This window comes from Balaenoptera physalus (assembly GCF_965194825.1).
Source record: "Balaenoptera physalus genome assembly, chromosome: 4".
NCBI classification, from domain to species: domain Eukaryota; kingdom Metazoa; phylum Chordata; class Mammalia; order Artiodactyla; family Balaenopteridae; genus Balaenoptera; species Balaenoptera physalus.
In genome coordinates this window covers 121,653,568-121,680,082 of record NC_138891.1, presented here as the reverse complement: position 1 = coordinate 121,680,082, position 26,515 = coordinate 121,653,568, and positions in this window count along the sequence as shown.

Below are 26,515 nucleotides of genomic sequence, written 5' to 3'. Positions count from 1 at the left end.
TTCAGCAACACTTGTTATTTGTTGCCTTTTTTGTTGATAATCATTCTGGAAGATATGAGGTGATATCTCATGGTTTTGACATGCATTTCCCTGATGATTAGTGATGTTGAGCAATTTTTCATGTATCTGTTGGTCATCTGTATGTTTTCTTTGGGAAAATGCCCATTGGTGGGCAAGGCTGGATCCCAATATGCCTATGCCGGTCTGCTGGTGAGCAGGGCTGGGACCTAGCATGGCTGGCTGCATGGCCCATGGGTACCTGGGATTGGTGCCAGCTTACTGGTGGGTGGGTAAGCCTCAGCACTAATAGGCTAGAGGGCAAACTCCGAAATGGTGCTTGCTAGCACCAGTGTCCTCCTGGTAGGGTAAGCTCTTAAAAATGGCTGCCGCCAGTGTCTGTGTTACCAGGGAGAGTTCCCGTTGCCTCCTGCCTCTCCAGGAGTATGTCCAAGGTCAGCAAGGGGTTCTGACCCAAGCTCCTTTCAAATTACCACTTCTAGCCTGGGACTCAGATCATGTGTGATTTTGCACATGCCCTTTAAGAGTGAAGTCTGTTTCCTAAAGCCCTATGGCTCTTTTGAACATAAGCTCTGCAGGCCTTCAAAGCCAAGTGTTCTGGGGGCTTTTCTTTGTGGGCTTCCCCTAAGCCAAGGGCCTTGATGTGGGGCTCAGAGCTTTTGATCCTTGGGGAGAACCTCTGCCATTGTGATTATCCTCCCATCTGTGGGTTTCCCACCCAGGGGTGTGGGTCTTGACTATACTGCTTCTCTGCCCCTCCTACCCATCTCACTGTGGTTCCTTCTTTATATGTTTAGTTGTGGAAAATCTTTTCTGCTAGTTTACAGGTTGTTCTCATCAATAGTTGTTCTATAAATAGTTGTAATGTTGGTGTCCCTGTGGGAGGAGCTGAACTCAGGGTCTTCCTACCCACCTTCTTGGCCACGCCTAATACCATAAACCATGTATTTTTGACACGTCTTTGATTAATCATATTAATGCACACAGTTAGGTGTATAAGTCAATGACATAAGTATGTGTGTGTATGCCTATGTGTGCACATGTGCATGTATCATTACATCAAAATATCTAGAATACTAGGATGAGTACTTTTTCTCAGATGTAATACATACCTACAATCTTAAGTATGTAATAAATCATATCTTTATATTTCTCTCACATCTTACTGAATGGTAAAATCCAATACAGTATCTGAATAAGGGCAGGGCTCCTCAGGTCTAAATATTCAAAATATGTTTATGTCTCTCTTTTTATTTCAAGACTTTTAAAAATGTATTAATATTTACTACAAATGAAAAAAGTCTTAACCCAGCTATAATTGTTCTACAATGATAACCAGAATGTTTAACATGTTTTAAAAATTAGATACTAAAAATTTTCATAGTGCTTTTTGACTGTTCATTTATTGCTGCCACACTAGCCTGCCATAGTTGACCTAGTGATAATATAGAACTATAGCTTACGAGCAAATTAAAGAAAATTTCTCTAAATATAATTGCACCAAAGCGAAATTATGTCTCACAAATTCTTAACTTTCAAGAATTACTGATAAATGCCAACTTTTAATATATATATTTATTTATTTTAGTCATAGGAGAATCAAATTTTAAAATATTATTCAATAAGACATTTTTATTTAATATTTCTTTAATATTTTATTGGAATAGAAGACAGTAGACTGACACAAGGACTGGATAATTAGTATATGTTTAATTTTATTATTTAAGTCATAGTTATAGAAATGTAGAAATCAAAAAGATTGTAAAGATCATCAATGCAAACAAGAAAGATGAAAAGAGGGAAGGACATCAGTAACAAATTAATTAATTTGAAACCAGTCTCTTATACATTCACTTAATATATTTGCTGAAAAACATTTCCATTTGAACATATAGCAAATTCCTATTTATACAAAATGAAGAGGCACTAGTTTTCTATTTTTAAATCAAAGATGCTGATTATTTTAGAGTTACCATCAGAAGAGAATATACCAACAAACAAAAGAAGCTTATGTTTCTGAGTCTCTTATGTGGATAGGTCTCTATGACTACAGTAACTTCTCCCCCCTTATTTGCAGGGAATTCATTCTAAGACCTCCCCTTTTGGATGCCTGAAACACCATGAATAGTATCAAACCCTATATATACTATGTTTTTTCTATATGTGCATACTTACGATAAAGCTCAATTTATAAATTAGGCACAGTAAGATATTAACAACAATAACTAATAATAAGATAGACCAATTATAACAATGCACTGTAATAAGTGTTACATGAATGTGGTCCTTGTCTCTCTCAAAATATCTTATTGTACAAATTGAATGCTTTTTCCACATTAACTAAACATCATGCACTGAGGCTGTAACTTTTGCAGCTTGAGGTGTGACAGCAAAACTGGCACACGTTTCTTTTTCCTTTTTCACAATTTAACAGATAGAGTATTTGTTCTTATTGTAAGTGTTAGTAACCTCAGCATATGATTTTTTCTTTCCTTATTAAAGTTGAGAACTTTCACATTTTTCACTTAAGGGAAGCACTTTACGACTTCTCTTTGGCATATCTGAATTGCCAGCATCACTATTGCATTCTGGGGCCATTATTAAGTAAAATAAGGGTTACTTGAACAAGAGCAGTAGATACCACAAATGTCCATCTTATAACCAAGAGGGCCACTGTTACTAATGGGCAGGATATGCTGAACAACGTGATGATCCACGTCCTGAGTTGAATGAAGTGGGGCTTCTCAACATTTCATCACACTACTCAAAATGACACACAATTTAAAAATTATGAATTGTTGATTTCTGGATTTTTCCATTTAGTATTTTTGGGCTGTGGTTGACAATGGGTAACAAATCATAGAAAGTGAACCTGGGGATAAGGGGGGACTACTGTACTAGCTTTTGTTTATAGTTGTGGAATATTCTAGGTGGGGAAAGAAGGTTGATTGCAGTCATAAAGTATTTCTATTCAAGCATTTCTGGTAGATTGTAGCAATTTTTTGTGGTTTTCATTTATGATTCTAAATAAATATTTCACTTTCATGCCAAAATTTTATTTTTATATTTGTTTTATTTTTATAATTTTGTATCCTTTTCCCTTAAAGAAGGCCTCCCCAAAGTATATAAACTTCAGGGTCCACTAATCCAGACCTGTCCCAGATTATCTGATAGCTCCATATTTTAAAAAATAATTTGATTGATTGAAAAATATTTTTATACTCAAATTACTTAACTAGAAATCAAAATTTAAATATCTATAATTACTTAACAACATATTTAAAACTTTTCCATAGAAATATTTAAATAGTCACAACTTGGTCATCATCATGAATATAAATATTCATAGAAATACACTAAAAATATAAATGGTATAAACATTTTGGGATCTGTGATGAATTCACATAGTCAAGAACTTTAAAAAAATTCATACAAACAATAGCCAAACTTTAACTCAGCTTTTCATAGATTGGTATAAAATAGAAATGTGAGATTATTAAATACTAAGATTATAATGGAATTTTATATATCACAGGGAAGCAATAATAGGATGAATTATGGTAATTATATTAGGAATTCTATTTAAACAAAATTGCTGTGTTATTTGTCATTGAAAGTGACATAACTACATATTTTAATGGTTATTACTCACCTAAATTAAAACAATAATGATAGATGTGCAGGGCTAAAATCCATGACTTGGACCACACTGGAACACGTAAGATAAGAGCATGGTAAATTTGTAATTTTCTTAATAACTCAGTGCATCAGACTTCTTAATGAGCAAGGAATCTTTTCCCTACTTTTTCAAATTTTGTAATTAAGAAAATATAAATTACAGGGGTAAACACATGCTGTGGTTTACCTAATATATTTTAACTTCAAGAACTTCAGTTGATTATAATTTCTCTTTATTCATAGCTTAGATGCTAAATATAAATAGATAATCCTGATAGTTGGCCAGTTTTTAGATAATTAAATGCTCATGAGTCAGCGTGTATGTGAATTTGCCTGCATGTACATTGTGTACACTTTTTCATGTAGGCAGATATCTAGTGAATTATAGACTTTCTCTCCAGCTAACATTTAAAAAGAGGGCAGAATCATGAGCACATTACAGTGTGTTTATTTTTAGTTTTCATTTGCCAAGGCAAATTGCTTTGATTATAGCAGTAGTAAATTTAAGTGTGGTTGTTTCATAATTCTTGTATTTTTTATTCCAGGAGCTTTGGCTCAGGAAGAAACTATCTGCCACAGTAGAATGCAAAAGAGATATATGTGATTTACTCATTAGTTGGAGATAAATTGCCATATATTTTTTTATGTGGCAGCTATGCCCTCCTTTTATCTTACTGGTAAAGCCTGAATTTGTTCCAGTATCTGCATTACACACACGGAATTCATAGGTAAATTCTCATGCTTTAAGTCAATCTTAGTAGTCCTATTCCCTAGAAGGTAACAGGTTTCTGGGATGGTTATGTTACCAATTTCTGTCCAATGAGATGTGATGGAGGTGCGCTAGAGGGTGGTGTGTGTACTACAAAAGGTCTCCTAGCTCTTAAAAACACACAAGGAACGTATGATCTTTTATCTCACCCCTAAAATTGTCAGGTCTTGATGTGGCATCTTGTAACCACAAGGGAAAATAGCCTTAAAGATCAAAGCAATACACTGAGTATGAGACTCAAGAAAGATAAAAAGCATTTCTGATGTTGACAAGATGCCTAATTAATACACTGAATAATATAAATATCTTAGAACTTCTTGTTCTATGTGACAGTGAATGTTGTCATCATTTAAACCACTTTAATGTGCTCTTTCTGCTACACGCAGATGAATGTCCCCTATGAAAATATCTCGTAAGTGTTCCCAAGCATGTTTGTGGACACCTGTGTACAGCTCACATACTATGCCACGTATCTTCTTTTTGTCTCTACCGCTTTCCATGTTTTTTTTTTAATAACAACAAAAATTATCCAGAAGAAAGATTATTTACAATACAAACATAAAATTATGTCTTTTTACATCAGAAAAAAAAATATATAGTTTGTTTTATGACTTTTTTTGGACCTAAAAATAACTAAAGGATTTTTTAACAAACCCATGTTATTAGTGCCAAAAATCAAGATTTTTTTTATGCTCTATCTTATGCTTCTTCCTTAGCTCTAAGTCATGACATCCCACTATCATAGTTATATACTCAGTGCATTTTTCAGAAGAACTTAAAATAATTCCCAGAAGTTTGTTTCTAATTTTTCATGTTACTGCTGGATTAACATTCCCTTAATCACTGCCGCTCTGTTGTGGTTATCTTTTTAACAAAATTTAGATTCTTTCCCTTGTGGCAATAACATCAAGAATGAAATCCTTAATATTTACTCCCAAGACTTCTACAATTTGACTTAACTTATCACAGTGAATCTACTTAGAAAATATTAGATTCTTTGGAGGTAGAACCTTAGGAGCTATCTAAAATAATGTAGGGTTTACTTCTGTAGCACTCATTGTCTAAAGATAATTCACCCTTTGTTTAAGTACATTTAATAATGAGATATTTTATTATTAAGCTATTTCTAATGTTTGACTCCATGGAAACTATTCATTATTTTACTATATCCCAAATTACTTATGATTCTTACCCAGTTGTTTTGGCTTTGCCCTTTGGCATCATGCATAATAACCCAATCTTTCTATTAAATGACAGCCAGCCACATATTAACTGGCAGGCTTTATATTTCTTCTCAATCTTCTCTTTCCAGGAAAACCATCAATAATATAATTAAAGATTAGTGTATAAAAAAAGCAACTAGCAAGTATAATCTTAAAAATACTTTTCACAAGCATCACCTCATTTTTCTATTCATTCCTCATGTAACATAATTTCTAGACTTGCATCTCTATTCTGTGTACAAAATATAGGAGTTACATTTTGTACGTAAGCCTTCAAATATGAAGTTAAAAGAAGTTTAACAGTTGACAAAAGGTACAACCCAGCAGTACCACGTCTCATACTGGCTTTCACATCAGGAAGGCAACCTTTATTTCTATTCCCCATTTCTATCTCAAGAAGTTTACTTATACTCTCTACTAAGTTAGAAACATTTTCTCTGTCCTCTCTAATTAAGTAAATCCTATATACCGTTAAACACTGAGCTCAAGTTAAATTTCCTCTAGTAGCATTTCCTCATTCCTATACCTACATGAAAATTTCATTTTTCTGATGACTCATTGTTCTTCAGCCTGGATTACAAAATTTTAATTATCTGCAATCAATATTTCTTTCTCTCTTCTCTGTCTTTTCTCTCCCTCTCTGTCTTTCTCTCTCTCTCTCACTCTCACTCTGTCTTTCTCTGTTTCTCCCTCTCCTTCTCCCTTTGCCTCTATCTCTCTTCCTTTGTTGAAAGAATTTTGATAAAAGGGAACAACCTCATACTCCTTTTATCCCCTCCATTTTGAATGACATGGCCTGAGGCATCCAGTGTGTGCTCAAGAATAACAGTAACTGTAACAATAACTGAAAACTATTTGCATTTATGGACCAAAGACAGTGTGATTCAGAAACAAGGAATTTGGATGAAAACAATTTTTTTCAAAGTCCTAGTCTATTATTGCTAAAGCCCTGACATTTAAGTTATTCATTTATCAAAAAAGAATTACCTAATGCTTTATAGCAAAGTGATTAAACTCCAGGGTCTCTACAAGGTAAGACCTTTCTTCTTGACCTAAATGTAGGGCAATCAATAAACATGATGCCTAGGGACAAAGATCACTAGACTTAAGTACCCTTTCCCATTTATACCGTCATTTATGCAAGGAAATCTACTCTAACTTGCTAGATGGATCGAGTTAACTCTATCTTTAAGTATAGTTGAAGAGCCAATTTTACTAGCTGTGGGGAAAATCAATTTATATTCATAGAACAGGATCAGCTAATAAAGCATTTTCTGCCTGGAAAATGTCATGAGTTAAGTACTGTATTGCATGTACCTCATTAAGTGCCACCACCTCAAATGTCATTTAGGTAAGTAGTGATATTGGAAATCCTCCAAAATGTAAAGTAGCTGTATGCAACTCATAAGCCGAATCTGGTAAATGCTAACATTTTTGCTGAATCTGCAAAAATGCTGATGTATTGGATCTAAATTTAAAGAAAAGATATTCTATATCTATGTTTTAGGTGTAGTTCTACTAAACACAGTGATGAGTTAGAATATTCTTTCTTCGATTTTTGAAATTTGCTCCACTGTTTGTAAAATGCATACTTGTGCTATTTTTAGAGTTTCAGTATATAAGGCCCTGATGCAAGTTTTATCCTTGCTGAAATGAGAAGTGTATAGAAACCATGTAAGATGATTGTTAAGAGAGATAATAACTTGAAATATTACACTTTCTTCTTTTCCAGATCACATAGCCTTGTAAGCAACTTCTTTCTGATTCACTATAGGCTGAGGCCAAAAAGAAGGGAGTTTGGCATGGTGGGAATAGTAGGGACTCCTGAGTTAGATCAATTCAGTGAACGATGTTCACATATCCAAAGGAGAAGAATCATTCAAGTTGGAACTAAGAGAAAATTGTTTTTTAAAAATCACCATTTAGAATTTTGACTTGCAAGGGATACTCCTATTAATAAAAAAGGACAAACTGAAGGAAACAAGCATTGAGTTTATGTCACAATAAAACTTAAATAAATATGAAATGAACTAGACTTTCCTGATTCCAGGGAGATACATGAAGGGTTCATTGGGTATAGGTAGGGAGGGGAGGATGGGAGATGACCATGGAGGTTGGAACCAGAGACAGGAAGACCACATTTAGAAACAACTGTAAACTCCTTGTATGGACAGAGCCCTGAAATATAAGTAATGCTCTATCATTAAACCTTTATTAGCTGTGGGGTGTGTGCCTTCCATAGATGGTTTCCAGTAATTTGATTTTAAATTTTCTACCAGAATAATGTCTGTAAATGCCCTAGAGGGGCTGAAACCCATCTAAACTGCTGTGAGTAGACATACATTTTTAATAACCCAGTCACTCAAATCTTCACACTTACCAAATTAAATGCTTAGGTACTTGACACACAAAAGAGCAAAGACAATGTAGAAGGGAAGGTCGTGACATTAGTACTGAGCAGAATTTCATGGTGACAAATCCCTCCCCCAAACAAAACATTTTACCAATATATTTGAATTTGAAATCTACATGATATTATGTTTATCTTTCATTCATAAAAATATAATTTTTGATATTGAATAAAATAATAAAACTTTTCAAAATGGGAATATTGAGCTCTTTTTATCAACATCATGCTGGAGAGTTCACAAGAAACTTAGCGTATTACCAATGCATTTACAGTTCAGAATGAATTTTGTGATTTCATGTTTTTAACTTCACCACTATGTCCGAATACATTACAATGATAGACAAAAAGGAAACATATCTGTCTGGAAAATCAAAATCTAACTTCTTGTAAAACAAGAAACAAAAATTAGGAGCTTAAGCTACTGGCCTGCTGGATTTATGGTTCAGAAATTGTTCTAATTTGATTTGCTAGTTAATAAGAACTGAAATTTGTCTGGAAGTGGTATCCTAGAGAAAACATGAATTCTCAAATTAAGATAATTTTTTAAAATTTAAAAATTTAAATCTAGACATGTTGTAGGAGTGTAATGAACATTAATAATATGAAAACATCAAAACCTGGAATTGATAAAGCCATATTACTAAAATGAACCCCAAGATAAAAACAGTGAGAAATGTACCATCCACAGCACTCAATGAAATAACTACTGAAGGATGTATATCAGCAAGAAGAAAAGTGAGTCCAGAGGAAAGAATTACAAAGAAATAAAAACGATAAGCATAGAAATGGACACAAGGAGTGTTAATCTTGCCAGTTTATATCTGTAGATATAAGAAATATTTGTGGGAATAGATTTTAAATGTCTTAGAACACGGATGCCTGACAGTGTTGGTTAACCATGAATTTATCAGTATGGAAGCAGAAATGACTGAATAGTGTTGGCTATCGGTCCTGCATAATAAAAAATATAATGGTAGCTAAGGATTTGTAGGATCCCTGATATCCTTCTAAACCCCAGAAAAAAAAAAAAAATAGACCAAAATTTGCATGCCCAACCTGCTAATAGCAGAGGACATATTATTCCATAATTGTCCATCCCTTCCATTAGGGAAGAATGAGCTGGAACATTTGAAAGCTGTAAACTTGTATATTTGTAATTTAATTTTGGATTTTCTATAATAAAGGTAGATTATTTTCTTACTTTTCTTGACTTTTGTTCCCCAATTTTTCTGAGTTTCATCTTTCTTCAAAGGACCTATGACGATTAAATTTTAGAACCCACGATTACATTTGTTGAGGAAATGTGGTTGATGTCATTTCACATTATGCCATTCATTGTCACTGATATAAAGCCCACAAGAGAAAAAATAAATCAGAAATAATTCTAGGAAATCTTGGGTTCCCCAGAGGAACATACTGTTTAACTCTATAAGCAATGACAATGAGGTTACTGCTTTTCTTAACCATTTTTATCTAGACTGCCGATGATCTAAAGTTTAAATATGGAACTCAGCCATGGGTATCCTAATCCCTATCTCTATCTCTTCAGATGTATAACTTCTAATCTGTGCTTTGTGGTTGTTCTGATCTTCATTCATTCTTCTGCATTTTTTTCTATATAAACTCTTCAAATCATTTGTGGCATAAAACTGGGGTAGTGATTGGTTAATTTATTTTTCAATTCACTTAATCAGAGTTTTTTTTTTTTTTTTTTAATTAAACTTGTTCCTGGCTCATCTAATCTCAGATCCTTGCACATTCAATTTCTTCCCCTGGAAGCCTATTCCTTCCAAGACCAGTATGTCTCAGTCCATCACATTGCTTCAGATATGTCCTTAAATGTTTCATTCTCTGACAAGCCTTCCCTGACCACCTTAGGCAAACCAGCATGACCTTCTGACACTCCCAAGCTTTCCTACCAGGATTTCTTTTCTATATAACTGATAGGTTATATATTTTTGTATTTGTTTATATTTGTGTCCACACATTGGAACTTTGTTTTTCTTCTCTATTGTGTTATGTACCCAATGAAGGGTGCATGGTCTTCATAGATACTAATAAATAGATACTGTTAATGTAATTGTTTCCAGACTTATCTCTTGCTGTCTCATTCATATCATTTATTTGCAGAAAAATTCACAAATCCTGCTTGTTCTGGTTCAAACAAGCCCTACACTTTCTTACTTCTACATCTTTATCATATTTTCCTCTAATTAGGGGTGTCTTCTTCCCCTAGCACCCCATCCTTTGAAATTATTTTAATTCTTCAAGTTACATTTCTTGATGAAACTTTTCCTTATTCTTCCCACCATTATGACCACATAGTCATAATATTCATAAGTCATAAATCCCTTCATGACATATCATATCATTTATTGTTTTATAGTTATTTCTGACCTTTCTTTATGCCTTTTAGTAAATGATAAATTCCTTGGTAACAATGCCAAGCACTAAATTTCATTAGAATTCTTGGAGCTTGTAAGACAAATGATAGTTCTAAAATGAATCTAAAATATTTGAGCAGCAAGTTAGAAAAAATGTAGCAGTTTAATTTGAAATGTTATTTTAAGCACTACTAGAATATTTTAAATTGATATTTCAATGTTAACCTGGAGATTTTTTTAGTTTACTATTAAAATTTATTAAAAACATATTAATTTGCTTTGAATCTCAACCAGGCATTGTGGAAAAAATACGTGCACACACTCACAAATCTATAAATCATGTGGTAAGCAGAAGAATGTTCCCCCAACATATCCAGGGCCTAATCCCTGGAATCTCTGATATGTTACACTACATGGCCAAAAGAACTTTGCAGATGTAGTTAAGGTTATGGATCTTAATACATGGAGATGATCCTGGATAATTGGAATGGGCGCAATCTAAACACACAAGTCCTTAAAAGCAGAGAATTTTCTCTGGCTGGAGGTAACAGGAAGGAGGCAGAAGGAGAGGTCAGAAAGATTAGAAGCATGATAAAAACTCACCCAGCCATTGCGGGCTCTGAAGATGAAAGTGGCCAGAATACGAGGGTGGCTTCTAGAAGTGGAGAATCACCCTTATCAAACAATCAACAAAGAAAAAGAACCGCAGCCAGACAACTACATGAAACTTAAATCTGCCAACATCCTGAATGTGTTTAGAAGCAGATTCATCCCCAGAGCTTCCAAAAAGGAATGCAGTCCTGCTGACACCTTGATGTCAGCCTGGTAAGACTCTAAGCAGAGAATTCACTTGCACTATGCAGTATCTGGACTTCTGACCTACAGAAACTGAGGCAATGTTTGTTTTATTCTAAGTCCATAGTTTTGTGGCAATTTGTTGTCAACAATAGAGAAACTAATATACCTGGTAGACTACATTCTAATGAGAGAGGGGAAAATATACAACTTATGAAAAAGAAGCAAATAAGTAATATTTACAGTAACTTAGATGGGGGTAAATGCTATGAAGAAAAAGAAAACTTAGAAAAAACTTAGAGGAATAACAGTGAGTGTGGAAGGAGGTCAAAGTGAAATAGAGTGTCAGGGAAGAACTCAGGTAAAAAGTCTAACTGGAGCAAAGAATGAGGGAAACGGGTTGAGGGCAAGCCCGTATGGATATCTTTAAGACGATTTCCAGAAACGGAGCAGCTGGTGCAAAGCCATGATGTAGGAAGACAGTTGGCGTAGTCAAGGTTCTATTATGGGATCAGTGTGACTACAACTGCATGAGGGGTGGAAAGGGTAGCAGTATATGAGTTACAAGAAGTAAGAGGAGGCCAAATCAGTTTAAGCACTTTGGCTCATGCTCTGCTTTGAAGACAACAAAGGATTATGAGCAAGAATGACTCTTCCAATTTTAAATATAGCAGTGTGTACATGTCACTCTCAAACTCCCTAATGTATAGCACAGTAACAACCTAAATGGGAAAAGAATTTGAAAAAGAAGAGATACATGTATATGTATAACTGAATCACTTTGCTGTACACCTGAAACTAACACAACATTGTTAATCAACTATACTCCAATATAAAATCAAAAGTTAAAAAAAAGAATGACTGCTAATTTAGAAGCTCACTGAGGATGCTATGGTGAGACTGAAGGGGAGAAGGGGAGAAAGACAGAAAGGAGAGACCATCTGTGAGGTAATTACATAGGCAAGATAATGATGGCTTGGGGCAAGCTAGAGGCAGACAAAGACATATAATGGGTGGTGAGATTCTGTAAAAGATAGAACATTAGTCTGCTTGAACTGCCATAACAAAATATCACAGACTGGGTGGCTTTGACAATAGACATTTGGTTTCTCACAGTTCTGAAGGATAAAAGTCCAAGATCGAGGGACCAGGGCTGGTTTCTAGTGAGGCTCTTTTCCCAGCTTGTAGACGGCTGCCTTCTCACTGTGTTCTCACATTGCCTCTTCTCTGTGTCTGCACAGAGAAAAAGAGAAAGATACCTCCACTCTTACACTCATATTTCTGGTGTCTTTCCCTCTTCTTATACAGACACCAGCCCTATCAGATTAGGACCCTGTGCTTATGACATTCCTTAACCTTAAGTACCTCCCTTAAGGCCCTATTGCCAAATATAGTCACATTGCGGGTTAGGACGTCACCATATTAATTTGGGGGGACAACTCTGTCCATAACAGATAGTATGAACAGGATTACTGGAGCCATTGCATTTTAGATGGGAGAGAAAGGAGTCAATGGTGACTCTAATATTTTTGGCTTAACAAACTGGAAAAATTGAAATTTGATTAACTGAGCTGAGGAAACTATAGGAAGAGAAGTAATTGTGAGAAAGTGAGTTGGACTTGCTGAATTGGCTAGTATGTAGTATTGAAATGGAGAAGTTGAGTAGGTAATGAGATATATGAGTAGAATATAAGAGAGATGTCTACGCAATATAGATAAATTTGGAAATTTTCATGTGTGAAGAGTAGTTAAACCTCTAGATATGGTAAAATCATTAATAGAGTGAGACTAGATAGAAATGGGAGAAGTTAGCAGACTTTTCCTTGGAGCACATCGTTCGGTGTTACAAGGTCAGGGATGTGAGGGAGAACCATCAAAAGAAACAGAGAAGGAATGTCCAAGTAATGAAGGCCCAGTAAACTGAGGAACATTTAGTGTCTTGGTAGGCAATTGAAGGAAATATTTTGAGGGAAGAAAATAATCAACTGTGCCAAAGTTTTTCCCTTTTATATTTATACATCTTTAAATGTTTCTGGATTATTTTTCACATATTTAAATATAGTCATTAATATACTCATAATAATTTTAACAGTCCAAATATTTACTTATTATCCAAACAAATGTAAAATATTTTTTAAAATTTAATTTATTTTTTTATATAACAAGTTCTCATTAGTTATCCATTTTATACATATTAGTGTATACATGTCAATCCCAAACTCCCAATTCATCACACAACCCCCCCACGCCACTTTCCCCCCTTGGTGTCCATACGTTTGTTCTCTACATCTGTGTCTCCATTTCTGCCCTGCAAACTGGTTTATCTGTACCATTTTCCTAGGTTCCACATATATGTGTTAATATACGATATTTGTTTTTCTCTTTCTGACTTACTTCACTCTGTATGACAGTCTCTAGATCCATCCATGTCTCTACAAATGACCCAATTTCATCACTTTTTATGGCAGAGTAATATTCTGTTGTATATATGTACTATATCTTCTTTATACATTTGTCTGTCGATGGGCATTTAGGTTGCCTCCATGACCTGGCTATTGTAACTAATGCTGCAATGAATATTGGGTGCATATGTCTTTTTGAATTCTGGTTTTCTCTGGGTATATGCCCAATAGTGGGATTGCTGGGTCATATGGTAATTCTGTTTTTAGTTTTTTAAGGAACCTCCATACTGTTCTCCATAATGGCTGTACCAATTTACACTCCCACCAACAGTGCAAGAGGGTTCCCTTTTCTCCACACCCTCTCCAGCAGTTTTTGTTTGTAGATTTTCTTATGATACCCATTCTAACTGGTGTGAGGTGATACCTCATTGTAGTTTTGATTTGCATTTCTCTAATAATTAGAGATGTTGAGCAGCTTTTCATTTGCTTCTTGGCCATCTGTATGTCTTCTTTGGAGAAATGTCTATTTAGGTCTTCTGCCCATTTTTGGATTAGGTTGTTTGTTTTTTTAATACTGAGCTGCATGAGATGTATATATTTTTTGAAGATTAATCACTTGTCCATTGATTCATTTGCAAATATTTTCTCCCATTCTGAGGGTTGCCTTTTCGTCATGTTTGTAGTTTCCTTTGCCGTGCAAAAGCTTTTAAGTTTCATTAGGTCCCTAATTTGTTTACTTTTGGTTTTGTTTTTATTTCCATTACTCTAGGAGGTGGATCAAAAAAGATCTTGCTGTGATTTATGTCAAAGAGTGTTCTTCCTGTTTTCCTCTAAGAGTTTTATAGTGTCTGGTCTTGCATTAGGTCTCTAATCCATTTTGAGTTTATTTTTGTGTATGGTGTGAAGGAGTGCTCTAATTTCATTCTTTTACATGCACCTGTCCAGTTTTCTCAGCACCACTTATTGAAGAGACTGTCTTTTCTTCATTGTATATCCTTGCCTCCTTTCTCGTAGATTAGTTGACCATAGGTGCGTGGGTTTATCTCTGGGCTTTCTATCCTGTTCCATTGATCTATATTTCTGTTTTTGTGCCAGTACCATATTGTCTTGATTACTGTAGCTTTGTAGTATAGTCTGAAGTCAGGGAGTCTAATTCCTTCAGCTCCGTTTTTTTTCCTCAAGACAGCTTTGGCTATTCGGGGACTTTTGTGTCTCCATACAAATTTTAAGGTTTTCTATTCTAGTTCTATAAAAAATGCCATTGGTAATTTCATAGGGATTGCATTGAATCTGTAGATTGCTTTGGGTAGTATAGTCATTTTCACAATATTGATTCTTCCAATCCAAGAACATGGTATATCTCTCCATCTGTTGGTATCAGCTGTAATTTCTTTCATCAGTGTCTTATAGTTTTCTGCATACAGGTCTTTTGTCTCCCTAGGTAGGTTTATTCCTAGGTATTTTATTCTTTTTGTTGAAATGGTAAATGGAAGTGTTTCCTTAATTTATCTTTCAGATTTTTCATCATTAGCATATAGGAATGCAAGAGATTTCTGTGCATTAATTTTGTATCCTGCAACTTTACCAAATTCATTGATTAGCTCTAGTGGCATCTTTAGGATTCTCTATGTATAGTATCATGTCATCTGCAAACAGTGACAGCTTCACTTCTTCTTTTCCAATTTGTATTTCTTTTTCTTCTCTGATTGCTGTGGCTAGGACTTCCAAAACTATGTTGAATAATAGTGGTGAGAGTGGAAATCCTTGTCTTGTTCCTGATCTTAGAGGAAATGCTTGCAGTTTTTCACTGTTGAGAGTAATGTTTGCTCTGGGTTTGTCATGTATGGCCTTTATTATGTTGAGGTAGGTTTCCTCTATGCCTACTTTCTGGAGAGTTTTTATTCATAAATCAGTGTTGAATTTTGTGAAAAGCTTTGTCTGCATCTATTGAGAAAACCATATGGTTTTTCTTCTTCAATTTGTTAATATGGTGTATCACATTGATTGATTTGCGTATATTGAAGAATCCCTGGATCCCTGGGATGAATCCCACTTGATCATGGTGTATGGTTCTTTTAATGTGTTGTTGGTTTCTGTTTGCTAGTACTTTGTTGAGGATTTTTGCATCTATATTCATCAGTGATATTGGTCTGTAATTTTCTTTTTTTGTAGTATCTTTGTCTGGTTTTGGTATCAGGGTGATGGTGGCCTCGTAAAATGAGTTTGGGAGTGTTCCTTCCTCTGCAAATTTTTGGAAGAGTTTGAGAAGAATGGGTTTTAGGTCTTCTCTAAGTGTTTGATGGAATTCACCTGTGAAACCATCTGGTCCTGGACTTTTGTTTGTTGGAAGATTTTTAATCACAGTATCAGTTTCATACTTGTGATTGGTCTGTTAATATTTTCTATTTCTTCCTCATTCAGTCTTGGAAGGTTATACCTTTCTAAGAATTTGTCCATTTCTTCCAGGTTGTCCATTTTATTGGCATAGAGTTGCTTTTAGTAGTCTCTTAGGATGCTTTGTATTTCTGCGGTGTCTGTTGTAACTTCTCCTTTTTCATTTCTAATTTTATTGATTTGAGTCCTCTCCCTCTTTTTCTTGATGAGTCTGGCTAATGGTTTATCAAGTTTGTTTATCTTCTCAAAGAACCAGCTTTTAGTTTTAGTAATCTTTGCTATTGTTTTCTTTGTTTCTATTTCATTTATTTCTGCTCTGATCTTTATGATTTCTTTCCTTCTACTAACTGTGAGTTGTGTTTGCTCTTCTTTCTCTAGTTACTTTAGGTGTAAGGTTAGATTGTTTTTTTGAGAAATTTGTTGTTTCTTGAGGTAGGCTTGTATTGCTATATACTTCCCTCTTAGAACTGCTTTAGCTGCATCCCATAGGTTTTGGATCATCGTGTTTTCATTGTCATTTGTCTCTAGGTATTTTTTGATTTCTTCTTTGATTTCTTCACTGAACTCTTGGTAATTTAGTAATGTATTGTTTAGCCTCCATTTTTCTTCTTTTTTTTAAACTTTTTTTTCCCCTGTAATTGATTTCTAATCTCATAGCGTTAGGGTCAGAAAAGATGCGTGATATGATTTCAATTTTCTTAAATTTACTGAGGCTTGATTTGTGACCCAAGATGTGATCTATCCTGGAGAATGTTACATGCACACTTGAGAAGATAGTGTAATCTGCTGTTTTTGATGGAATGTCCTATAAATATCAATTAAATCTATCTGGTCTATTGTGTCATTTAAAGCTTCTGTTTCCTTATTAATTTTCATTTTGGATGATCTGTCCATTGGTGTAAGTGAGGTGTTAAAGTTCCCCACTATTAATTTGTTACTGTCGATTTCCTCTTTTATAGCTGTTAGCAGTTGCCTTATGTATTGAGGTGCTCCTATGTTGGGTGCATATATATTTATAATTGTTATATCTTCTTCTTGGATCGACCCCTTGATAATTATGTAATGTCCTTCATTGTCTCTTGTAACATTCTTCATTTTAAAGTCTATTTTATCTGATATGAGTATTGCTACTCCAGCTTTCTTTTGATTTCCATTTGCAGGGAATGTCTTTTTCCATCCCTCACTTTCAGTCTGTATGTGTCCCTAGGTCTGAAGTGGGTCTCTTGTAGACAGCATATATATGGGTCTTGTTTTTGTATCCATTCAGCGAGCCTGTGTCTTTTGGTTGGAGCATTTAATCCATTCACGTTTAAGGTAATTATCGATATGTATGTTCCTATTAACATTTTCTTAATTGTTTTGGGTTTGTTTTTTATAGGTCCTTTTTTTGTCTTGTGTTTCCCACTTATAGAAGTTCCTTTAGCCTTTGTTGTAGAGCTGGTTTGGTGGTGCTGAATTCTCTTAGCTTTTGCTTGTCTGTAAAGCTTTTGATTTCTCCATCGAATCTGAATGAGTTCCTTGCACAGTAGAGTAATCTTGGTTGTAGGTTTTTCCCTTTCATCACTTTAAATATGTCATGCCACTCCCTTCTGGCTTGTAGAGTTTCTGCTGAGAAATCAGCTGTTAACCTTATGGGAGTTCCCTTGTATATTATTTGTCATTTTTCCCTTGCTGCTTTCAATAATTTTTCTTTGTCTTTAATTTTTTCAGTTTGGTTACTATGTGTCTCAGCATGTTTCTCCTTGGTTTTATCCTGTATGGGACTCTCTGTGCTTCCTGCACTTGGGTGACTATTTCTTTTCCCATGTTAGGGAAGTTTTGACTATAATCTCTTCAAATATTTTCTTGGGTCCTTTCTCTCTATCTTCTCCTTCTGGGACCCCTATAATGCGAATGTTGTTGCCTTTAATGTTGTCCCAGCCGTCTCTTAGGCTGTCTTCATTTCTTTTCATTATTTTTTCTTTATTCTGTTCTGCAGCAGTGAATTCCAGCTTTCTGTCTTCCAGGTAACTTATCCATTCTTCTGCCTCAATCTTGTGCTATTGGTTCCTTCTAGTGTATTTTTCATTTCAGTTATTATTTTGTTCATCTGTTTGTTTGTTCTTTAATTCTTCTAGGTCTTTGTTAAACATTGCTTGTATCGTCTCGATCTTTGCCTCCATTTTTTTTCAGAGGTCCTGGATCATCTTCACTCTCATTATTCTGAATTCTTTTTCTGGAAGGTTGCCTATCTCTACTTCATTTATTTGTTTTTCTGGGGTTTTATCTTGTTCCTTCATCTGATACATAGCCCTCTGCCTTTTCATCTTGTCTTTCTGTGAATGTGTTTTTTTTCCCCCACAGGCTGCAGGATTGTAGTTCTTGCTTCTGCTGTCTGCCCTCTGGTGAATGAGGCTATCTAAGAGGCTTGTGCAACTTCCCTGATTGGAGGGACTGGTGATGGGTAGAGCTGGCTGTTGCTCTGGTGGGCAGAGCTCAGTAAAACTTTAATCTGCTTGTTTGCTGATGGGTGGGGCTTTGTTCCCTCCCTTTTGGTTGTTTGACCTGAGGCCACCCAACACTGGAGCCTACCTGGGCTCTTTGGTGGGGCTAATGGCAGACTCCGGGAGGGCTCACGCCAAGGAGTGCTTCCCAGAACTTCTGCTGCCAGTGTCCTTGTCCCCATGGTGAGCCACAGCTACCCCCCACCTCTGCCGGCGACCCTCCAACACTAGCAGGTAGGTCTGGTTCAGTCGCCTATGGGGTCACTGTTCCTTTCCCTATGTCCCGAGGCACACACTACTATGTGTGTACGCTCCAAGAGTGGAGTCTCTGTTTCCCCCAGTCCTGTTGAAGTCCTACAATCAAATCCCGCTAGCCTTCAAAGTCTGATTCTCTAGGAATTCCTCCTGCTGTGCCGGACCCCCGGTTGGGAAGCCAGACGTGGGGCTCAGAACCTTCACTCCAGTGGGTGGACTTCTGTGGTATATGTGTTCTCTAGTTTGTGAGTCACCCACCCAGCAGTTATCGAATTTGATTTTATTGTGATTGCGCCCCCTCCTACTGTCTCATTGTGGATTCTCCTGTGTCTTTGGGTGTGGGGTATCTTTTTTGGTGAGTTCCAGTGTCTTCCCGTTGATGATTGTTCAGCAGTTAGTTGTGATTCTGGTGCTCTCAGAAGAGGGAGTGAGGGCACGTCCTTCTACTCTGCCATCTTGAACCAATCTCTCCAAATGTAATACATTTTTATCATTGCCATGAATATTTTTCTTCATTGGAAAAATTTCCAGTTGCTATAGGACTTCTCAAAATTTTGTTGACTATTTTATAGAGAAATTATGTGATTGAAGAAAAAAATTCAAAGCTAGGTATCCATTAAATATGCTATAAATATCCTGTCATTACTAATACTGCTGTGCTTTACAGGACATTCTTTAATTTTCAAACTGGATTTAACTTTTTATTTGATTTTCAAATATTAAAAAAGTTATTATATAATGTTCTTTTCTCCATAAATCAAGGTAATCACCACTTTATATTTATGGTAGTAATAAAATTGACAAAAAATGCTAATGAATATCTAATATAGATTAGCAACTTTTGATTCAATACATACTAAAAACATGTTGATTATATTTCTTATTAGTAACTCTGCAAGATCAACAGCCAAATTTTGTACAAAGAATTCAAGAATTGAATATGACATGTTGGTGTTAAAAATTATTTTTAAAACTCTTCAGAAGCGATTCATGTGAATTCATAATTGAATCAGTCAGTATTTCATTATAAAATAACATATTCTCAGAAATATTTACATGTTCCTATTAAAGATTTTTCTACTATAAGTATTCCTATCTGTTCCTCCACTTATAAAATTATTATATATTCAAAACAACTTATTATTCTTATGTTTTTGCTCTTTACATAACTTTTTTTTCTCCATATAAAAATACAAAAGACTTAGAAAAGTCCCTCATCACACTTTTCACTGTTTGTATGAAAAATACTGGGATTACCAAATTTTATCCAGCTTAGTTACTTGTAAAGCCTTTGGTTAGAACCACCATTATGAATGAATAAAATTTTTTAGCTAGGAAAGCAAAGCTTATGTCAGATCTAAGGAGTGGTAGAAGAAGATGCCCTATTTTTGTGAGTTTACCCTCTTATGTTCTTTACTTGTTAAACTGTGGCTCTGCATTTCCAGTTATTGTGTGAACATAGATTTGCATACAGCAAAGAAAAAAGATTTTTATACCTTTTAACCTTAGTTAGTGAAGAAACATTTCCCAAAATTCTCCCAGCTGACTTCCCTTAGTTTGAATCAAGGAGCCATATGCCTATTTCTATTACACTGACCACTGGAAAAAAGAATCACCTTTGAACATGTGTCTCTGGAGGGCTGACCACAACTCATAATTGTGTATCCACCTTGAGCTGCATTAGACCTTATCAATAAGACTTGTTCTCAGGCCACATGGAGACACTCTGATTAGTTCCATGTCAGGAGTTTCTACTTCCACAAATTGCTACTCTTTAATTTTAAAATAGTGGAAGCACCATGCCTTTTTTTTTTATAGTCAAGAATCCAGATGCAAATATTAACTTGTTAATTTTATTTTCAAACATCCTGTGACTTACATAAATAAAGCCCATTTTTATTCTTTCAGTTTTGAAATTTAATTTAAGAAATTTTAGACTCATTTTTTCAAACCCTTGTAGAATAATTCTCTCAATTTTTAATGCCACTATCCAGATGGTGATTTCAATAGAAGACCATTTATTGGTTTTATTGGAATTATTTAACTAAATAAAATATGGAATAACACAATCTCTTAATGATAGCTGGAATTATTTGGAATTATCAATGGCTCATCTAGTCAATCACATAAAAGCAGAATAGATAATTACACTATATTTATCATCTCAATACAGATAAGTGTCTCTTTGTCATGTATTCTTGACCTGAAGAAAGACAAATCCAGAAGGTAGAAATTTTCTTCTTCACAGGAAGGATAAAAGGTACATAATTAGCACGTGTATCTTGCCACGTGCTAATTATGAAAACATATCTGGTCAAAGTGATTATTCTACTGCTAATTGACTTCCAACTAGTTTTTATTTTGTGTTTCAAAGCAAGTGATATTTCATTTTGGAGGAAGCACTTTCAATAGAACAAAAATAATGTCTGGGAAGAGACGAAATATTAAACCTCTGAAGAAAAAAATATGTGCCCCCAATTTTTCAACATGATTTTCTTGGGGGGACCTTCAAGATGGTGGAGGAGTAAGATGTGGAGATCACCTTCCTCCCCACAAATACATCAGAAATACATCTGCATGTGGAACAATTCTTACAGAACACCTACTGAACACTGGTGGAAGACCTCAGACTTCCCTAAAGGCAAGAAACTCCCCATGTACTAAAGAAAAGAGAAAAAACAGACAAAGGAATAGGGACAGGACCTGCACTTCTGGGAGGGAGCTGTGAAGGAGGAAGGGTTTCCACACACTAGGAAGCCCCTCCACTGGTGGAAATGGGGGGTGGGGGGGGAGCTTCAGAGCCACGGAGGAGAGTGCAGCAACAGGGGTGCAGAGGGCAAAACACAGAGATTCCTTCACAGGGGACCAGTGCCGATCAGCACTCACCAGCCTGAGAGGCTTGTCTGCTCAACCGCCAGAGTGGGTGGGGGCTGGGAGCTGAGGTTCGGGCTTCGGAGGTCAGATCCCAGGGAGAGGACTGGGTTTGGCTGCATGAACACAGCCTGAAGGGGGCTAGCGCACCACAGCTAGCCGGGAGGGAGTCCAGGAAAAAGTCTGGAACTGCCTAAGAGGCAAGAGGCCATTGTTTCGGGGTGCACAAGGAGAGGAGATTCAGAGCACCGCCTAAATGAGCTCCAGAGATGGGCGCAAGCCATGGCTATCAGCGCGGACACCAGAGGCGGGCATGAAATGCTAAGGCTGCTGCTGCCACCACCAAAAAGCCTCTGTGAAAGCACAGGTCACTGTCCACACCTCCCCTCCTGGGAGCCTGTGCAGCCTGCCACTGCCAGGGTCCCGTGATCCAGGGACAAATTCCCCGGGAGAACCCACAGTGCGCCTCAGGCTGTTGCAATGTCACACTGGCCTCTGCCACCACAGGCTCACCCCACATTCCATTCCCCCCTCCCGCCCCTGAGTGAGCCAGAGCCCCCGAATCAGCTGCTATTTTAATCCCATCCTGTCTGGGTGAAGAACAGACACCAGAGGGCCACCTACACGCAGAGGCAGGGCCAAACCCAAAAGTAAACTGCAGGAGCTGTGCGAACAAAGAAGAGAAAGGGAAATCTCTCCCAGCAGCCTCAGGAGCAGCAGATTAAATCTCCACAATCAACTTGATGGACCCTGCATCTGTGGAATACCTGCATAGACAATGAATCATGCCAAAATTGAGATGGTGGACTTTGGGAGCAACTGTAGACTTGGGGTTTGCTTTCTGCATCTAATTTGTTTCTGGTTTTCTGTTCATCTTAGTTTCATATTTAGAGCTTATTACCATTGGTAGATTTGTTTATTGATTTGATTTCTCTCTTCCTTCTTTTTTTATATGGATATATTTTTTCCTTTTTCTCTTTTTGTGAGTGTGTATGTGTATGCTTCTTCTGTGATTTTTGTCTGTTTAGCTTTGCTTTTACCATTTGTCCTAGGGTTCTGTCTGCCCTTTTTTTTGTTTGTTTGTTTTAAGTATAATTTTTAGCTCTTGTTATCATTGATGGATTTGTTTATTGGCTTGGTTGCTCTCTTCTTTCTTTCTTTCTTTTTTTTTATTACCTTTTTATTTTTTTAATAATATTTGAAAATTTTTTATTTTAATAACTTTATTTTATTTTATTATTTTTTTCTTTCTTTCTTTCTTTTTCTCCCTTTTCTTCTGAGCCGTGTGGCTGACAGGGTCTTGATGCTCTAGCTGGGTGTCAGGACTGAACCTCTTCGGTGGGAGAGCCGAGTTCAAGACATTGATCCACCAGAGACCTCCCAGCCCTACGTAACATCAAACAGTGAAAGTTCTCCCAGAGATCTCCATTGCAATGCTAAGACCCAGTGCCACTCAATGACAGCAAACGACAGTGCTAGAAACCCTATGCCAAACAACTAGCAAGACAGGAACACAACCCCACCCATTAGCAGAGGGTCTGCCTAAAATCATAATAAGGTCACAGGCACCACAAAACACACAAACCCGGACGTGGTCTTGCCCACCAGAAAGACTAGATCCAGCCCCACTGACCAGAACGCAGGCACCAGTCCCCTCCCCTAAGAAGCCTAAACAACCCACTGAACCAACCTTAGCCACTGGGGGCAGACACCAAAAACAACGGGAACTGCCAACCTGCAGCCTATGAAAAAGAGACCTGAAACACAGTAAATTAAGCAAAATGAGAACAGAGAAACACACAGCAGATGAAGGAGCAAGGTAAAACCCACCAGACCAAACAAATGCAGAGGAAATAGGTAGTCTACCTGAAAAAGAATTCAGAGTAATGATAGTAAAGATGATCCAAAATCTTGGAAACAGAATAGAGAAAATACAAGAAAAGTTTTACAAGGACCTAGAAGAACTAAAGAGCAAACAAACAATGATGAACAACACAATAAATGAAATTAAAAATTCTCTAGAAGGAATCAATAGCAGAATAACTGAGGCAGAAGAACGGATAAGTGACCTGGAAGATAAAATAGTGGAAATAACTACTGCAGAGCAGAATAAAGAAAAAATGAAAAGAATTGAGGACAGTCTCAGAGACCTCTGGGATAACATTAAACACACCAATATTCGAATTATAGGGGTCCCAGAAGAAGAAGAGATTAAAAAAGGCGACTGAGAAAATATTTGAAGAGATTATAGTTGAAAACTTCCCTAATATGAGAAAGGAAATAGTCAATCAAGTCCAGGAAGGGCAAAAAGAAATTAAGGAAACACTCCTCTTTACCATTGCAACAAAAAGAATAAAATACCTAGGAATAAAACTACCTAAGGAGACAAAAGACCTGTATGCAGAAAACCATAAGACACTGATAAAAGAAATTAAAGACGATACAAACAGATGGAGAGATATATATACTATGTTCTTGGATTGGAAGAATCAACATTGTGAAAATGATTATACTACCCAAAGCAATCTACGGATTCAATGCAATCCCTATCAAACTATCACTGGCATTTTTCACAAAACGAGAACAAAAATTTACACAATTTGAATGGAAACAAAAAAGAACCCGAATAGCCAAAACAATCTTGAGAACGAAAAACGGAGCTGGAGGAATCAGGCTCTGTGACTTCAGACTATACTACCAAGCTACAGTAATCAAGACAGTATGGTACTGGCACAAAAATAGAAATATAGATCAGTGGAAGAGGATAGAAAGCCCAGAGATAAACCCATGCACATATGGTCACCTTATCTTTGTTTTTTTTTTTTACATCTTTATTGGAGTATAATTGCTTTACAATGGTGTGTTAATTTCTGCTTTATAACAAAGTAAATCAGCTATACATATACATATATCCCCATATTTCTTCCCTCTTGCATCTCCCTGCATCCTACCCTCTCTATCCCACCCCTCTAGGTGGTTCCAACGCACCGAGCTGATCTCCCTGTGCTATGCGGCTGCTTCCCACTAGCTATTGGTTTTACATTTGGTAGTGTATATATGTCCATGTCACTCTCTCACTTTGTCCCAGCTTACCCTTCCCCCTCCCAATGTCCTCAAGTCCATTCTCTAGTAGGTCTGCATCTTTATTCTCACCCTGCCCCTAGGTTCTTCATGACCTTTCTTTTTTTGGATTCCATGTATATGTGTTAGCATATGGTATTTGTTTTTCTCTTTCTGACTTCACTCTGTATGACAGACTCTAGGTCCATCCACCTCACTAAAAATAACTCAATTTTGTTTCTTTTTACGGCTGAGTAATATTCCATTGTATATATGTGCAATATCTTCTTTATCCATTCTCTATCGATGGACACTTAGGTTGCTTCCATGTCCTGGCTATTGTAAATAAAGCTGCAATGAACATTGTGGTACATGACTCTTTTTGAATTATTGTTTTCTCAGGGTATCTGTCCGGTAGTGGGATTGCTGGGTCGTATGGTAAAATAAGGTGACCATATGTGCATGGGTTTATCTCTGTGCTTTCTATCCTGTTCCACTGATCTATATTTCTGTTTTTGTGCCAGTACCATACTGTCTTGATGACTGTAGCTTTGTAGTATAGTCTGAAGTCAGGGAGCCTGATTCTTCCAACTCCGTTTTTCTTTCTCAAGATTGCTTTGGCTATTCGGGGTCTTTTGTGTTTCCATACACATTGTGAAATTTTTTCTTCTAGTTCTGTGAAAAATGCTAGTGGTAGTTTGATAGGGGTTGCATTGAATCTGTAGATTGCTTTGGGTAGCGTAGTCATTTTCAGAATGTTGATTCTTCCAATCCAAGAACATGGTATATCTCTCCTTCTATTTGTATCATCTTTAATTTCTTCGTCACCTTATCTTTGATAAAGGAGGCAAGATTATACAATGGAGAAAAGACAGTCTCTTCAATAAGTCGTGCTGAGAAAACTGGACAGCTACATGTAAAAAACTGAAATTAGAACACTCCCCAACACTATACACAAAAATAAACTCAAAATGGATTAAAGACCTAAATGTGAGGCCAGACACTATCAAACTCTTAGAGGAAAACATAGGCAGAACACTCTATGACATAAATCACAGCAAGATCCTTTTTGACCCAGCTCCTAAAGAAATGGAAATAAAAACAAAAATAAACAAATGGGACCTAATGAAACTCAAAAGGTTTTGCACAGCAAAGGAAGCCTAAAACAAGACGAAAAGACAGCCCTCAGAATGGGAGAAGATATTTGCAAATGAAGCAACTGACAAAGGATTAATCTCCAAAATATACAAGCAGCCCATGCAGCTCAATATCAAAAAAACAAACAACCCAATCCAAAAATGGGCAAAAGACCTAAATAGACATTTCTCCAAAGAAGATATACAGATTGCCAACAAACACATGAAAGGATGCTCAACATCACTAATCATTAGAGAAATGCAAATCAAAACTACAATGAGGTACCAACTCACGCCAGTCCAAATGGCCATCATCAAAAAATCTACAAAGAATAAATGCTGGAGAGGGTGTGGAGAAAAGGGAACCCTCTTGCACTGTTGGTGGGAATGTATACTGATACAGCGACTATGGAGAACAGTATGGAGGTTCCTTAAAAAACTAAAAATAGAACTACCATAGGACCCAGCAATTCCACTAGTGAGCATAAACCCTGAGAAAACCATAGTTCAAAAAGAGTCATGTACCGCAATGTTCATTGCAGCTCTATTTACAATAGCCAGGACATGGAAGCAACCTAAGTGTCCATCAACAGATGAATAGATAAAGAAGATGTTGCACATATATACAATGGAATAT